Source organism: Schistocerca americana, chromosome 9 (assembly GCF_021461395.2).
Source record: "Schistocerca americana isolate TAMUIC-IGC-003095 chromosome 9, iqSchAmer2.1, whole genome shotgun sequence".
In the NCBI taxonomy this organism is placed as follows: domain Eukaryota; kingdom Metazoa; phylum Arthropoda; class Insecta; order Orthoptera; family Acrididae; genus Schistocerca; species Schistocerca americana.
The window spans coordinates 15,336,318-15,352,274 of NC_060127.1; the positions used below are offsets into that span (position 1 = coordinate 15,336,318).

General features: G+C 46.9%; 1 protein-coding gene across 2 annotated transcripts in view; it reads left to right on the plus strand.

Moving 5' to 3' along the window:
- LOC124550914 (putative mediator of RNA polymerase II transcription subunit 12) overlaps window positions 1-15,957 on the plus strand; it is a 456,906-nt gene that overhangs the window by 225,515 nt on the left and 215,434 nt on the right. The gene's annotated exons all lie outside the window — the stretch shown is intronic.

Here is a 15,957-nt window from a genome sequence, read left to right on the forward strand (position 1 = left end):
CAAGTTGTCACATAAATTTCTTTTCTCGTCAGTTTTATTCAGTACCTCTTCATTAATTATCCCAGTTAATCTTCAGTATTTTTATCTATTTTAGAATTCATAATGCTAAGTTGTAGTCATCAGTCCAAACTGATTTGACACAGCTCTGTATGTCTCGCCCACCTTGAGCAAGTCTTCCCATATCTGCATAAATATTACACCCTAATTCTGTATGAACCTCTTTATTGTATTTAAAGATTAGCCTCCCTCTTCAATTTTTACCGCCTCTTCTTCTCCTCCACACTTCCCAATCATTACAAAATTAGGTATTACTTGAAGCTGTAAGATCTGTCAAATCTGCGTACCTCATCTGCTACTGCTAAAACAAAATGGCTCTGAGCACTATGGGACTTAACTGTTAAGGTCATCAGTCCCCTAGAACTTAGAACTACTTAAACCTAACTAACCTAAGGACATCACACACATCCATGCCCGAGGCAGGATTCGAACCTGCGACCGTAGCGATAGCGCCGTTCCAGACTGTAGCGCCTAGAACCGATCGGCCACCCCGGCCGGCTGCTACTACACAATACGTTTCAAAAGCTTCCATTCTCTTCTTGTCTGTGCTTTCGGGCAAATTTTTCTGACCACTCCCATTCTGCATTTTATATTCTTATCACTCCTGTCATCCCCGGTTTTTTGCTGTCAAATTTCAGATCTCTTCCACTGCTGTAATGTCTCATTTCCTAATCTGATATCCTCATCACCACCTGACTTAATTGGACTTCTGTCCTTATCCTTTTTACTTTTGTTGATATCCTTTCAATTTCACTGATTTCCCAAGTCCGATATCATGTCTAACAAAGTTACAATGTCACTGGCGATCCTCAAATTTTTTGTTGTTGCTCTAGCTGAATGTTAATTCCCTTTTCAAAATTCTCCTTTCTTTCCACTATTGCTTGTTGTATTGCAGATAGAATAGCATCAGGGTGGAGGGGGTGGGGGAGAGGTAGGTTGCAACCCTCTGTCACTGTCTTTTGGATTTAAGAGTGAGCTCTCGTCCCGCCAAGGTAAACAACCGAATAATTAAGTAAATAAACGTATAAATATGTACCTGGGTGGCCAGTTTTCACGTCGGTTGGAGGCAAGGGCATGCGATCCACAGTGGGATCACAACAGTATGTTTGGTAAAGCAATGTTATATTCCAAAGGACTTTTGGATTGATGAAAGCTTCACATTTATACACACCTAGTCCACTGATGGCAGCCGGTAGGGAGTAAATCCTCTGGGGAAATTTATGTAACATCGTAAAATTGACAGAATTAGGGTCATCAACGAATACAATTGCACGTAGAGTCTTGAAAATAGATGTATGCAGCCTCCGACATGACTGCATGTCACTGATAAAGTCGAATATCACATTGAAGTCAACGTGGATAATGCTTATGGCAAAGAAAGAATGAAGTGGTTAACAAAGAGACAAGTGTCCCTTGTACTACGGACCTTGAATTCGGAGGAGTCAACCGACATGAACGAATCTTCGAATCAGTTGTATGTAATGATGTAGTGGAATTTATTCGACGGAACTGGGAGTGTAGAAAGTTATTTGAAGGAAAGAAATTTGATGGCATATTACGGAAGGAGAAGAAGGAATTGCGATATTGCAGTGGCTGTGTTGTTCGAACGCACGATGCCATGTTGTTTCGGACGTGGATGTCCGAAAGAACAGGCACTGTGGCGACTACAGCCATTATGAAATTATTAAATGTATTTGCTGTTGCGAATACGAACAACCATCAGCTGTTTATAGGAATGACGACAGTGAAAATTTTTGCCGAACCAGAAACTGAACTCGGATTTGGCGATTATCGCGAGCGGTCGCTTTACCTTTAGGCTACCCGAGCAAACTTTTCGGCCAGACCCAAACTTCCATTGATATTCAACCACGTGTCTACAATCTGCACTCGTACATCCATTATGTATATTCCCGTACAGGGGAGACATTTTACTTGAAAGTAGCTTGCCCGGTGTCGGCGGATAGTTCCGATCAAGCTTGCCTGTCGTGGTTATGAGCAGCACAAATACTGCAGTATCATACGTAAATGGAAATAAGGCTCCGCATTAGACGACAATATTGAGATCCTTGGGAGAGAGAACCGGGACCAAACTATTCTGCATGGCATATAAGGAAAAATCAGAGCGGCGAGATACCCTTAGACAATGAAAAGTAGTGATAATCCCACTTCCAAAAATGGCGGGCGCTAACAGGTATAAAAATTACCGAAATTAAGGCTGCACAGTGAAAATTTTAAATATCTGCCCCCATCTCCCCCCCCCCCCCCCCCCCCCCCCAAGAAAACCAACCGGTTTCAGTCGGGGGGAGCTGGAAGACCCAGGTATTGGAGAGTGTTGACCGATACAGTTGTTAAGGAAGAATCGTGCTACATTTTCCCGAAGAGCCATATGAAAGTGTGCTGGTGCACCATCGTGCATGTACTGCTTACGCCTCCTTTCAGCATAAGAAACATCATCCAAGTAGTGGAATAGCTTGTGTTGCAGGAAAAGGAAGGTATACACAACCAGTAAGTTGGCGAGCTAGGAAATGTGGCCCTATCGACAGGTCGCCAAATACGCCCGCCGAAACCTTTACGGAAAATCTCCACTGATGTACCGTCTCACAGGTAGCATGTGTGTTGTGTATGTTCGTAATACTGTCTCGGATGAAGCATGCTCCTCTGCAAATAAGATATCCACACGGAACTGTGCATCATTCCCGCGTTGTGTAAGGATCCATTAGTAGAAGATAACATAGGCTCAAAAGACAGGTGCGGACATGGACTGTACGTTCTGCAGGGGATAGGCAAGATAATGTGAACAGTGGTAGTAATGGGATGCTTGTGTTTGACGGTGAACAACGTAGATCAGGCACATGTCGCGCTGGAATGTGCGTGTTCAGTATGGACTAGGTATCAGTGGGGTCTGTTTACAAGTAGTGCGCACTTCGTATTTGCATTCAGAGGCCGAGGTCGACGTCCAATGAGAGACCTAACAGAGTTCCAAAGAGGGCAGATTGTGGGGCCCCGATAAGCTGGAGCATCAGTAACGAAGACAGCCAACTTGTTGAATGTCTCAGGAGCAACTGTTTCAACAGTCATGACAGCCTATGCAAAACATGGAAAGACGTCATCGTGTAAACGTAATAGTGGGCGCATATCAAAACTGAATCACAGAGATCGTCGCACGCTAACACGAATTATGTCAAAATAACACAAAACTACGGCGGATAAAGTGACAGTGCAGATCAGTAGCGCCCGACGCGGTGGCCGAACCGGCTCTATCCGGAACCGCGCGACCGCTGCGGTCGCAGGTTCGAATCCTGCCTTGGGCATGGATGTGCGTGATGTCCTTAGGTTAGTTAGGTTTAAGTAGTTCTAAGTTCTAGGCGACTGATGACCTCAGATGTTAAGTCCCATAGTGCTCAGAGCCATTTGAACCATATTTGACTAAGCCTGATGGGCCCGCCTCACAGAATCAGTGCAAACATTACAGAAATGGCCGAGGGCCGATTATGAAAGTGCGTCTGCCTGGGTCGAAATCTAGCTAAGAAGTGAACGAGGCACACTCCAGTTCCGTCGAGCTGCACAGCCCGCTAGAGTGCAGACGACGGGCTGCCAACCTTGTGTTGGCGCGGCGTTGTAGTAATATCTGTGGCAATGGTACTACACAAAGAAGTTGGTATAGGCATGCGTATTCACGAGGTATGTAAACAGACAGAATACGCCTATACAGGGTGAGTCACCTAACGTTACCGCTCGATATATTTCGTAAACCACATCAAATACTGACGAACCGATTCCACAGACCGAACGTGAGGAGAGGGGCTAGTGTAATTGGTTAACACAAACCGTACAAAAATGCACGGAAGCATGTTTTTAACACAAACCTACGTTTTTTTGAATGGAACCCCGTTAGTTTTGTTAGCACATCTGAACACACAAACAAATACGTAATCAATGCCGTTTGTTGCATTGTAAAATGTTAATTACATCCGCAGATATTGTAACCTAAAGTTGACGCTTGAGTACCACTCCTTCGCTGTTCGATCGTGTGTATCGGAGAGCACCGAAGTACGTAGGGATCCAAAGGGAACGGTGATGGACCTTAGGTACAGAAGAGACTGGAACAGCACATTACGTCCACATGCTAACACCTTGTCATTGGTCTTTTTCACTGACGCACTTGTACATTACCATGAGGGGTGAGGTACACGTACACACGTGGTTTCCGTTTTCAATTACGGAGTGGAATAGAATGTGTCCCGATATGTCAGGCCAATAGATGTTCAATGTGGTGGCCACCATTTGCTGCACACAATTGCAATCTCTGGCGTAATGAATGTCGTACACGCCGCAGTACATCTGGTTTAATGTCGCCGCAGGCTGCCACAATACGTTGTTTCATATCCTCTGGGGTTGTAGGCACATCGCGGTACACATTCTCCTTTAACGTACCCCACAGAAAGAAGTCCAGAGGCGTAAGATCAGGAGAACGGGCTGGCCAATTTATGCGTCCTCCACGTCCTATGAAACGCCCGTCGAACATCCTGTCAAGGGTCAGCCTAGTGTTAATTGCGGAATGTGCAGGTGCACCATCATGCCGATACCACATACGTCGACGCGTTTCCAGTGGGACATTTTCGAGCAACGTTGGCAGATCATTTTGTAGAAACGCGATGTATGTTGCAGCTGTTTGGGCCCCTGCAATGAAGTGAGGAACAATGAGGTGGTCGCCAATGATTCCGCACCATACATTTACAGTCCACGGTCGCTGTCGCTCTACCTGTCTGAGCCAGCGAGGATTGTCCACGGACCAGTAATGCATGTTCCGTAGATTCACTGCCCCGTGGTTTGTGAAACCCGCTTCATCGGTAAACAGGTAGAACTGCAACGCATTCTCTGTTAATGCCCATTGACAGAATTGCACTCGATGATTAAAGTCATCACCATGTAATTGCTGATGTAGCGACACATGAAACGGGTCAAAGCGGTGACGATGCAGTATGCGCATGACACTGCTCGCCGACCGTGGCCCGTGTTTGTTACAACACGCAACTGAACGCCGAAGTTTTCTAGCGTCAACTTTAGGTTACAATATCTCCGGATGTAATTAACATTTTACAATGCAACAAACGGCTCTGATTACGTATTTGTTTATATGTTCAGATGTGGTAACAAAACTAACGGGGTTCCATTTAAAAAAACGTAGGTTTGTGTTAAAAAACATACTTCCGTGCGTTTTTTTATGGTTTGTATTAACCAGTTACACTAGCCCCTCTCCTCGCGTTCGGTCTGTGGAATCGATTCGTCAGTATTTGATGTGGTTTACGAAATATATCCAGCGGTAATGTTAGGTGACTTACCCTATATAAGACAGATGTCTAATGCAGTTGTTAGATAGGTTACTGCTGCTATGCACGAGCGATAGGACACAGCATCTCCGAGTTAGCGATGATCTGGAGATTTTCCCGTACGACTATTTCACGAGTCTACCATGAATATCAGGAATTCGCCGAAACATCAAATCTCCGACATCGCTGCGGCCGGAAAAACATCGTGCAAAAACGGAACCAACAACGACTGAAGAGAGTCGTTCAACGTGACAGAAGTGCAAGCCTTCCGCAAATTGCTTCAGATTTCTCATGCTGGGCCATCAACATGTGTCAGCGTACGAACTATTCAACGAAACATCCTCGCGATGGGCTTTCGGAGCCGAAGGCCAACTCCTGTACCCTTGATGACTGCACCACACATTCCGGCCGCGGTGGTCTAGCGGTTCTAGACGCGCAGTCCGGAACCGCGCGACTGCTACGGTCGCAGGTTCGAATCCTGCCTCGGGTATGGATGTGTGTGATGTCCTTAGGTTAGTTAGGTTTAAGTAGTTCTAAGTTCTAGGGGACTGATGACCACAGTAGTTAAGTCCCATAGTGCTCAGAGCCATTTGAACCATTTTGCACCAAACAAAACTTTACGGCTCGCCTGGGCCCGTCAACACCTACATTGATGACTGGAAACATGTTGCCTGGTCGGACGAGTCTCGTTTCAAGTTATACCGAGGGGATGGACGTGTACGGGTATGGAGACAACCTCATGAATCCATGGACCCAGCATGTCAGCAGGGGACTATTCAAGCTTGTGCAGGCTCTATAATGGTGTGTGACGTGTGCAGTTGGAGTGATATGGAATCCCTGATACGTCTAGATACGACTGTTACAGGTGACACGTACGTAAGCATCTTGTATCATCAGTTGGATCCATTCATGTCCATTGTGCTTTCGGATTTGGGCAATTCCAGCAGGACAATGCGACACTCCACCCGTCCAGAATTGCTACAGAGTGGCTCCAGCAACACTCTTCTGAGTTTAAACACTTCCGCTGGCCACCGAACTCACAAGACGTGAAAATTATTGAGCATATCTTGGATTCCTTGCAACGTGTGTTCAGAAGAGATTTCCACCCCGTCATACTCTTACTGATTTGTGGACAGCTCTGATTGATTCATGGTGTCACTTCCCTCCAGCACTCCTTCAGACTTTAGTCGAGTCCATGCCACGTCGTGTTGCGGCACTTCTGCTTGCTCGCGGGGGCCCTTTGCGATGTTAGGCAGGTGTACCAGTTTCTTTGGCTCTGCAGTGTAGTTTCCTATCTGCTTGTGATGGTACACTTTTGTGACGGATTGACTGTGTTCGCCAACGATCGTAACATTAAATTAATTCTATTTTTAGCTTCTGGGAGTCCATCTTGATATATAACAGGAAATATGCTGCCTGAATCATTGACTCGTCACCACCCAGCCTAAACCGCTAGGGATAAAAAATTGAAAGTTGTCGAGGTTGTTGACTTTAGACTGTAGGTATCGCATAAAGTCATTTTTCGAAATACCATTCCTAAGGGAGTGAAATATGGGATGGAAGTTATCTCGAAAATATTTCGTTACATTGAAACTTTTTAAAATTAAATCTTTGAAAATTGTTATTTGACTTCTCAATTAGAAATAAATATATGGTAGCAGATGAAAGTTTGTATGGAAATATCACCACAATAATTCAAAAGGCAGGATTAACAAAAAAATCTCTGATTCCAGCAACCAGAATCTTTTCGTCAGAAATACATTCGGAAATGACAAAATGCTTCTGTGGCCTTACTTAGTGTGGAAAGTTTTGATGTATTGCAATTTCTGAACAAATCAAAGAAAGCTATTTGACAGTCACCATAACAAATCGGCTTTGTCAGAATTCCGTAGAAATAGAAACGTCCCTTTAATACATTAATTTCATAGTATGCGTAATATACTCGTATGTTTATAAAATTATTTTTGTTGTAATTACTACGAAAGCGCGAGCGAAGCAGCGGGCTACGAGCTAGTTCCCAGAATGAAATTTTCGCTCTGCAGCGGAGTATGCCCTCATATGAAACTTCTTGGCGGATTGGACCGAGACTCGAACTCGGGACCATTACCTCTCGTGGGCAAGTGCCCTACCATCTGATCTATCCAAGCACGAGTCACGATCTGTCCTCAAAGCTTTAGTTGCGCCGGTACCTCGTCTCCTACCTTCCAAACTTCGCAGACGGTCTCTCGCGAAAGGCAAAGTTTCCGAGTTTGAATCTCGGTCCGGCACACAGTTTTAATCTGCGGGGAAGTTTCAGGTTTCTCTAAGCTAGTTGTTATTTCATGAGATTGAAATCCTATAGACATCATTGTGGGTAAAATCTTCAGCATTGTCAGACTGTTTTCTTAATCAGATAAACATTAAAATTTGATACTGGATATTAATGTGTCTTGGCGCCAAATCTGATACGGGATTTGCTACGATCTGCCGCCGCTGCAGGACTGCTTGGCCTCCTCCATCCAAAGTCCCGGCCCGTAAGGCGTGACCATCTGCCACTTGTGGACTGGCCGTCACCTGTCTTTTGCTACCGGGTTGCATCGCCACAACGGCGTATACAGTTCTACGCCCGCGAATTGTCGTAAACGTCACAGTTTTCTATTCGCGGAAGAATGCTGGATTCGTCTGGAACCTTGACGATCGTCGTAGGAGAGGATTGAAGCGATCAAGTACAAATGCACGAGTCAGGCGTGCAGGGACAAAGGGTTTATAAGCAGCTTGGGTCAGTCACGTTTGAGCCGCTGTCAGTATGGATGCCGGACCCCTCTTATCGCTGGCGTAGGTAATTTGAGGGCTGTGCGGTATCGCGATAGGATCCTTCAACCCATTGTCCAGGCCGTGCCGCCGACATTCGGCGATGCCTTCTTCTTGAACACGTCTTGTAGGTGTGTGTGTGTGTGTGTGTGTGTGTTGCTTACGGGCGCTCATCGGCGAGGCTGTCAGCGCCCTGAGACACATGAGAAGTAACTGGTCCGTGCGCGGGACTCACCACCGGAACCACGCGCCACTGTTAAGCACCAGTGAAGGACTGGGTCCCTTACTTCGATTGCACATAATTCGTTAAGGTCAATCCAACACATTTATTTCAAATAACATAAATGAAGTTATTTGAATCTGTCTGACATTAAATAGGAATTTTAAAAAAAAATCAATATCAGCTGATTTAGTGCGTGAAGCGCGAGTTAAGCCATTAACCGGATAAACTAAACAATTCTCCGTAATTCAAAAGAAAGAGGAAAACAAAATTGAATCAATACACCCCACTGACAAATATCCAAAAAAGTTACAATACTACTCAAAGGAATACACTGAAGTGGGGAGCAGTCATTCACCCGACAGAACACTTCAAAATGAGTTTAATAACACAGCTGCGTGCCCCAGAAAACTGCAAGACATTAAATACACTTAATTTGACGAATAACAAATACTCATTAACATTACGCCACTCCTGTTTGAACTGCAGTGTCCCAAAGAAACAGGCGCTTATTCTGAAAGATGAATTTTTTTTGTATGTTTAAATTACAGCATTAAGGAATTCCAAACCTTTCCCATATCTAGGCGGAGGCTGAGCCAGAAACACAGAATGCCACAAAAAACACAGTTTTGCTGTGAAATCTTACAGGACACCCGGTAGCAGTAACTGACGAGGGGTCGGCTCCAACAAGTAACACAGGCTAAGAGTCAGGCTGGGAGCACATCCTACGAGAACTTGTTCACACTATGCTCACCACAAACTGTAGGCATTCCGGCCGAACATCCGCTTGCGGTGGCTGCCAGAAGGACGAAGTAACCGACATGCCCACGCTTTGCTTCTCACACAGGCACCTCGGTTTGTACAAACATCTAGGCCAACACCAACTCCGTACTCCCCTCTCACTGCGAAGCTCGGCACAGTTTATACGAAATGCCTTCCAGGCAACCAGTAACCGACGCAGGAGTTTCACGATTAGCAAACAGCCCCAGAGTAACAGACACCACACGTGTGCTTACGCCCGAGCCACAACTCCGCCAGTCTGACCGGCCGCCCCAAACCGACCGCCTCTCGCCGTCCCGCGCGCCCCAGCCGAAAACGCAAAGATGCTCATGCCCGGGGACGCGCCAAAGATAACAAGCCGATCGCTGATGATCCACCAGCGATCTGGCTCAGAATCGAATGTGGAAAAAATTACTAAAATGTGCTCATACACGCTAAGGCAACGGGAAAGAGTAAAAGATGGTATACAAGAGATTAAATTCAGAAGTAAAACGACAAAGGAGCTAAAAGGAAGGCGCAGGGAAGTGTCACTGGCTGACGTAAAATGTGGGCGAACCAACCTGCAAACGTTTTAAAACCATCGCCCTAAACTCTTGCTAAAAACGTCGGACGATTCACAAAACGTTTAAACCCTAACCACATTCGTTTGCTCATACATTGCAGATCGGTCGGCAAATCAGCCGCGGGCCGCTGGTCGGAAATGAAAACGCAGCCCAATAAAATGTGGCACAGAGTGATCAGCACCCCACAAGCGCCACGCTTTGGAGGGTCCTCTCGCCGGAGAAGGAAGCCGTGTGTCATAGCGCTGTGTGTGGCTTATGCGAAGACGAGTGGGGAGGACCTCGTCCCGTCTGGAAGGAGGTACGCTGTGGTCGAGATGTGGGCTTTACTACACGAAGCTTACTGTCGGTCACTTCCAGCCACTCTTCCTCCCACCGACGCAAGACTCTGGAGCTCAACAGCGAGGTCACAGCGTGCGGGGGGATGGCACATGAAATACCCGAGGATCGAGACACGCCTCCTTGCCTGCTAGATCCCCCCTTTCGTTCCCCACAGTTCCCATGTGCCCTGGTCACCAGCACAAAGACACCTCCGTCCCCCGTCGTTGTAGTTGGAGGAGGGCATCATGGATAGTCTGGACTACTTTATCTGCTGGGTACAAATGTTTCAGCGAATGAAAAGCAATGAGAGAATCGCAACAGACAAGAAATCGTCTTGCAGGAGGCAGGAATCAGCACAGAGCAGCGGCCTGTAGTGTCCGCTGGTGTGCAGGCTTACTGCCAGTTGAAGCTTGCAGTGCGACCTGAGCGAAGCTGCTCGCACACTGGATGACGTCACAAAAGTGGGACAGGCCTGAACAGTGACGTGCAGAACAGCTTGTGCGTCACACACACACACTGCGGCAGTGTGGAGGCTTCCAGCTGACTGCTTTTACTGTGGATACTGTTTTGTTTTTCACAGTAGAATAGTTCCAGTTTTGGAAGACGCATTCTTTCGCTCCCTGTCTCGTTTGCAAAATATGCGGAACTTTTCTAGAACAGTTTATTGTAAGGTACCTGCCCGGGCTACGGACTGGTAACACTAATTGTCTAGTGGCGGACTACATGGTGAAGTAGCGCAAATAAATTAAACACAGAAACCTTCCTCGTGAATCAGTCTCATCTATTAGTGAAAACCGTACTACAATAACCACAGTAGTTCCTGAGATTTGCCTTCACATGCAGACACTAAAACGCGTCGGAAGCTTTAAATTGGTAATATGTACACTGATCAGCCACAATGTTATGACCACCTACCTACTGTCGATACAAACTCGTTCTGGCGAGGATTGACTGCTAGTCAGACAAACGCACAGTGCTGTCCGTGTGTAGAATGGGGAAGGTGCGCGATCTATCTGAGTTCGACCGACGGCAGATTGTGACGGCTCCGAGGCTCGGCACAAGGATTTCGCAAACTGCACGACCTGTCGTGTGTTCGAGGAGTGCTGTGGCGAGTGTCTTCAGCACGCGGCGAAACCACGTCCAGACGTCGTGGGCTTGGCCGTCCACCCCTCATTACAGGTGTCGGATATCGTCGGCTTGGAAGACTGCTGACAAGGGGAGACCGCCAATTGTGAAATTCAGATTCGATTCATACTGCGCATAATAAAAGCTCATGGCCAGAGGTGTAATGTGGCAAAGCACCAAGATGCACTTCTCAGCCGTTGTCGAGAAAATCGACAGTTAAAACATACCGTTGCCGTGAAATACTGTCTTCGATTAATAGTTTTCTGCAGCGTCGTGGCGCAGCGGTAAGCGCTCGGGTTCGTAATCGGTAGGTCGCTGGATCGAATCTCGCGCCATGCAACTTTTTTTTATTATTTGTTTTTTGTAATCCAAATGTATACACACACACACACACACACACACACACATACACACACACACACACACACACACATGTATATAATTTCCGGCAATCAGTTGCAACAATTATGCATATAATATGATGTTGAAAGTCTTTGTCGTGGAAAAATAATATTTGAAATAAAACACAATATCACAAATAATATTCAAGTGGATACAATTTATTGTCAAGTTCGGTATACACTCGCACATAATTAACAGTTAGTGACGAGAAGTAGCTGGAGTATCGCACGAACCAGAGTGACAGTTATCACAGGAACATGGAAAGCAGGAAACAGCACGACATCGAGCACATCTGATAAACGATGCGTTTTCACAAGAACAATTGTTCTTTTAAATTATCTGTTGGGAAACACAACTGATTGACGTTCTGAAAAATTGTTCTATAGTGTGTGTGCGTGTATATATACATTTGAATTACAAAAAACAAATAATAAAAATAGTTGCATGGTGCGAGATTCGATCCGGCGACCTTCGGATTACGAACCCGAGCGCTTACCGCTGCGCCACGACGCTGTAGAAAACTATTAATCGTAGAGAGTATTTCACCGCAACTGTTTTTAGCTGTCGATTTTCTCGACAACGGCTGAGAAGTGCATCTTGGTGCTTTGCCACATTACGCCTCTGGCCATGAGCTTTTATTATGCGCAGTATGAATCGAATCTGAATTTCACAATTGGCGGCCTCCCCTTGTGAGACAGGACAGGCGGCGAACTGTGGCGGAACTAACACCAGACCTCAGTGCTGGGCGGAGTACAAGTGTGTCTGCACACTCAGTGGACCGAATACTCGTAACGATAGGCCTCAGCAGCCGACGACCCATGCGTGTGGCAATGTTGACACCACGAATTTGGGAACTCCGACTGAAATGTGCACGTGACCATCGACACTGGACGTTGGCGCAGTGGCAGAGCGTTGCACGGCCTGATGAAACCCGATACCTTCTTCATCGTGCCGATGGGAGGGCGAAAATCCGTCGTCTTCCGCGGGAACAGCTCCTCGACACCTGTATTTTGCGGGACGAGCTGGGGGCGGCCCCATTATGCTCTGGGGAACATTAATGTAGGCATCCGTGGGTGCAGTGGAGCCGGTACAAGCCACCGTGACAGCCAAGGAGTGCCGCACACTGCCTCGAGACCACTTACACCCCCTCATGAGGATCATGTTTCCCGGCAGCAGTGGCATTTTTCATCAAGGTAATGCGCCAAGTGACAAGGTCAGGGGCATGACGGAGTGGTTCGAAGAACACAGTGGCGAGTTGCAGCTGATGTGCTGGCCTCCCAGCCCGCCAGATAGAACACATCTCGGATGTTGTTCAACGTTGCGTCAGAGCTTACCGCCCCCCACACTGAAATTTACGGGAATTAGTTGACTTGGGTGTCGAAATGTGGTGCCAACTCCCTCCAGCGGCCTATCGAGGCCTCGTTACTACCATCCTACGACGCGACGCCGCTTGTATCCGTGCCGAAGGTGGACATACTGGGTGGTCGTGATGTTGTGGGTGATCGTTGTATAGATGTGAGTAGGAACCAGGAGGTAGAATGTAAAACATGGCAGGATTCCAAGGCAGTGTTCTTCAACAGGTACCCTTTGCTCTATCTTTATCTGTAGTCCCTTAAGTGTTTATAAGGTAGTTTCCAACCATAATTAACTTAGCTATCAAAATACTGTATTTGCAACGTATAGTAATAAAAAAATGTTATATGAACTAGTAATTCAATCTCAGCAAATAGATGAAATAATTTACTGCAGCTTAGAACGTTAATGGAAGGAGAAAATATGTTTGTAAGAAGAAATTACGGTGCACCGTTGCTTCCATACGGTCGGCCGAAATAAAAACCCGTAAGAATGTAAAAAGGTATATAGGCTGGTCATCTGTAGCCCCAAGAGGATCTACCTTTGACTGTACTCATTTGAAAAATGTTCGACAGAGTGAATTCACCTAGAACGAACCTACATTGTAAGTGTGGGCAAATTTGTCGTAACGCAACCGACTGATCTTTCATCATCAGACCGGGAACTTCTCACGGTCCGCTCGTTGCAGCCGCACGGGTGGCAATAAAATACCACAAACCATCCTGAAGTGTCGCCAGACGTACGGTAGAAGAAATGACCAGAAGGCGTCGAGTGTCGGACCAGCCGTCTTGCCTAAGCCGTGACCGCAAGATGATGGGGTGACGATGGTGATACGTGTGCACAGCGGAGAACTGCGCTGGCCGCACTAAATGTGGTGACTGGTGCGGCGGCCGATGATGCGCCGAGGCGGCGAGCGCCGGGCAGCGAGGAAGGGCCCTGACCCCAATTCCAGGCCGTGCTGGGTCTGCCAGCCGGCGGGCGAGCCAAGCTCGAGCGGCGGGCGCGGCTGGTCTGACGTAACAGGGCCCAGTCTGCGCCCACGAATCTCCCTCTCGTGGTGAGGACGATGGCGGTCACACACCGAAGCGCCAAAGGAACTGCTATAGGCTTGCGTATTCAAATACAGAGACATATAAACAGGCAGAACACGGCGCTGTAGTCGGCAACGACTATATAGGACAACAAGTGTCTGGCGAAGTTGCTAGATCGGCTACTGCTGCTACAGTGGCAGGTTATCAAGATTCAAGTGTCGCGTCCGAACGGCACAGCCTCACTATACCAGAAGGAAGTAAGTGCGAACTGCGTAGCGCAATCGGGACGTTATCGACAATAGGTTAGTTACAAATTGCTGTCAACCTTTATATCGGAGATGAGGGGGGGGGGGGGGGGGGGGGGGGAATCTCCTTGGTTTGAAGCAAATAAGTTTCCTGAAAATAGGTTACAGAATTGCGATAGGCAGGAAAGATTGGTTAGTTTCTATCAAGTTTATTCTCACATATACTTAGGTGAGGTGTTGGACCATAAACCCTTAGTAAGATTCAGTCTATTTGTTCGGACTTGCTACTTCAAAGCTAATTGCCGGTATATATAAGAAACAATTACAAAGCAATCACTTGTTCTTGATTAGCACTGAAATCTCTCTAAGTAATTGAGACAAAGACTGACAGCCTCTGTTCAACACTATTCCAATAAAACTCTAAAAACCCTACTCGACCTGGAGCTCTTGAGTGTCCACCACAGTCTATTGTAGTGTTGGCAGTTAGCCAAACTACGCACACTAATTGAGAGAGGAGGCCGAAATGCACGCGTCAAACTCACGCAGGCTGGCGTGAGGTCTCAAACAGGATACGGAATGAATGCTATAAAGAAAAGTACGTAGCTACTGGAATACTTAACTTTAATCCATCATTTGTATACATCGTTCTTGACGGTACGGTATAAATAATAGCAACTGTTAATGGCGCCTTGCTAGGTCGTAGCCATTGACTTAGCTGAAGGCTATTCTATCTATCTTCTCTGCAAATAAGCGAGGCTTCGTCAGTGTTGCATCGCTAGCTAAGTCGTCCGTACAACTGGGACGAGTGCTAGTAAGTCTCTCGAGACCTGCCGTGTGGTGGCGCTCGGTCTGCAATCACTGACAGTGGCGGCACGCGGGTCCGACATGTACTAATGGACCGCGGCCGATTTAAAGCTACCACCTAGCAAGTGTGGTGTCTGGCGGTGACACCACATCTATCACCGTCTTCTCGTAGTTGAAGTCTTTATCAGCTGTATCGGCTGCTACGGGCCTACTCAGCCCTACTGGCGTCTCGCTGTGGGATCTCCAAACTGCCGGCACTGGCTCTGAATCTGCATCTGAATCTCTGCTCCTAGCTATTCCGCTGCCTGGCCTTTTATTTCGTTTATCTTGTACTTGGGTGCACACGAATTAATTTGTTTCACACGACCCTTTCAATTCTAAGTGATCGGATTGCACAAGAATGCCTATAGTTCCACACGACACTCTCGTTTCTGATTGGTCGGCTTGCGCAAGAATGCCTTCGGTTCCACTCGATACTTCCGTTTCTAGCTGCACACAACTTAATTTGGTTCCACACGAGTCTTTTCCGCACTTGACTGACACTCTCTCTTGCTGTATTATCGCCCTGGTGTTTGCGTCTTCCATTGCGCAAGTTTGATTCGTGCTGCTTCCTCTGGCAGGAAGTCAAACACTAAATTATTTGATCGACAAGCCATACTTGGCAGCCCCCGCCGCTTATCTTGTCCCTACGTCCTGGTGGATTCGTGCTGCTTCCTCTGGCAGGAAGTCAAACACTAAATTATTTGATCGACAAGCCATACTTGGCAGCCCCCGCCGCTTATCTTGTCCCTACGTCCTGGTGGATTCGTGCTGCTTCCTCTGGCAGGAAGTCAAACACTAAATTATTTGATCGACAAGCCATACTTGGCAGCCCCCGCCGCTTATCTTGTCCCTACGTCCTGGTGGATTCGTGCTGCTTCCTCTGGCAGGAAGTCAAAC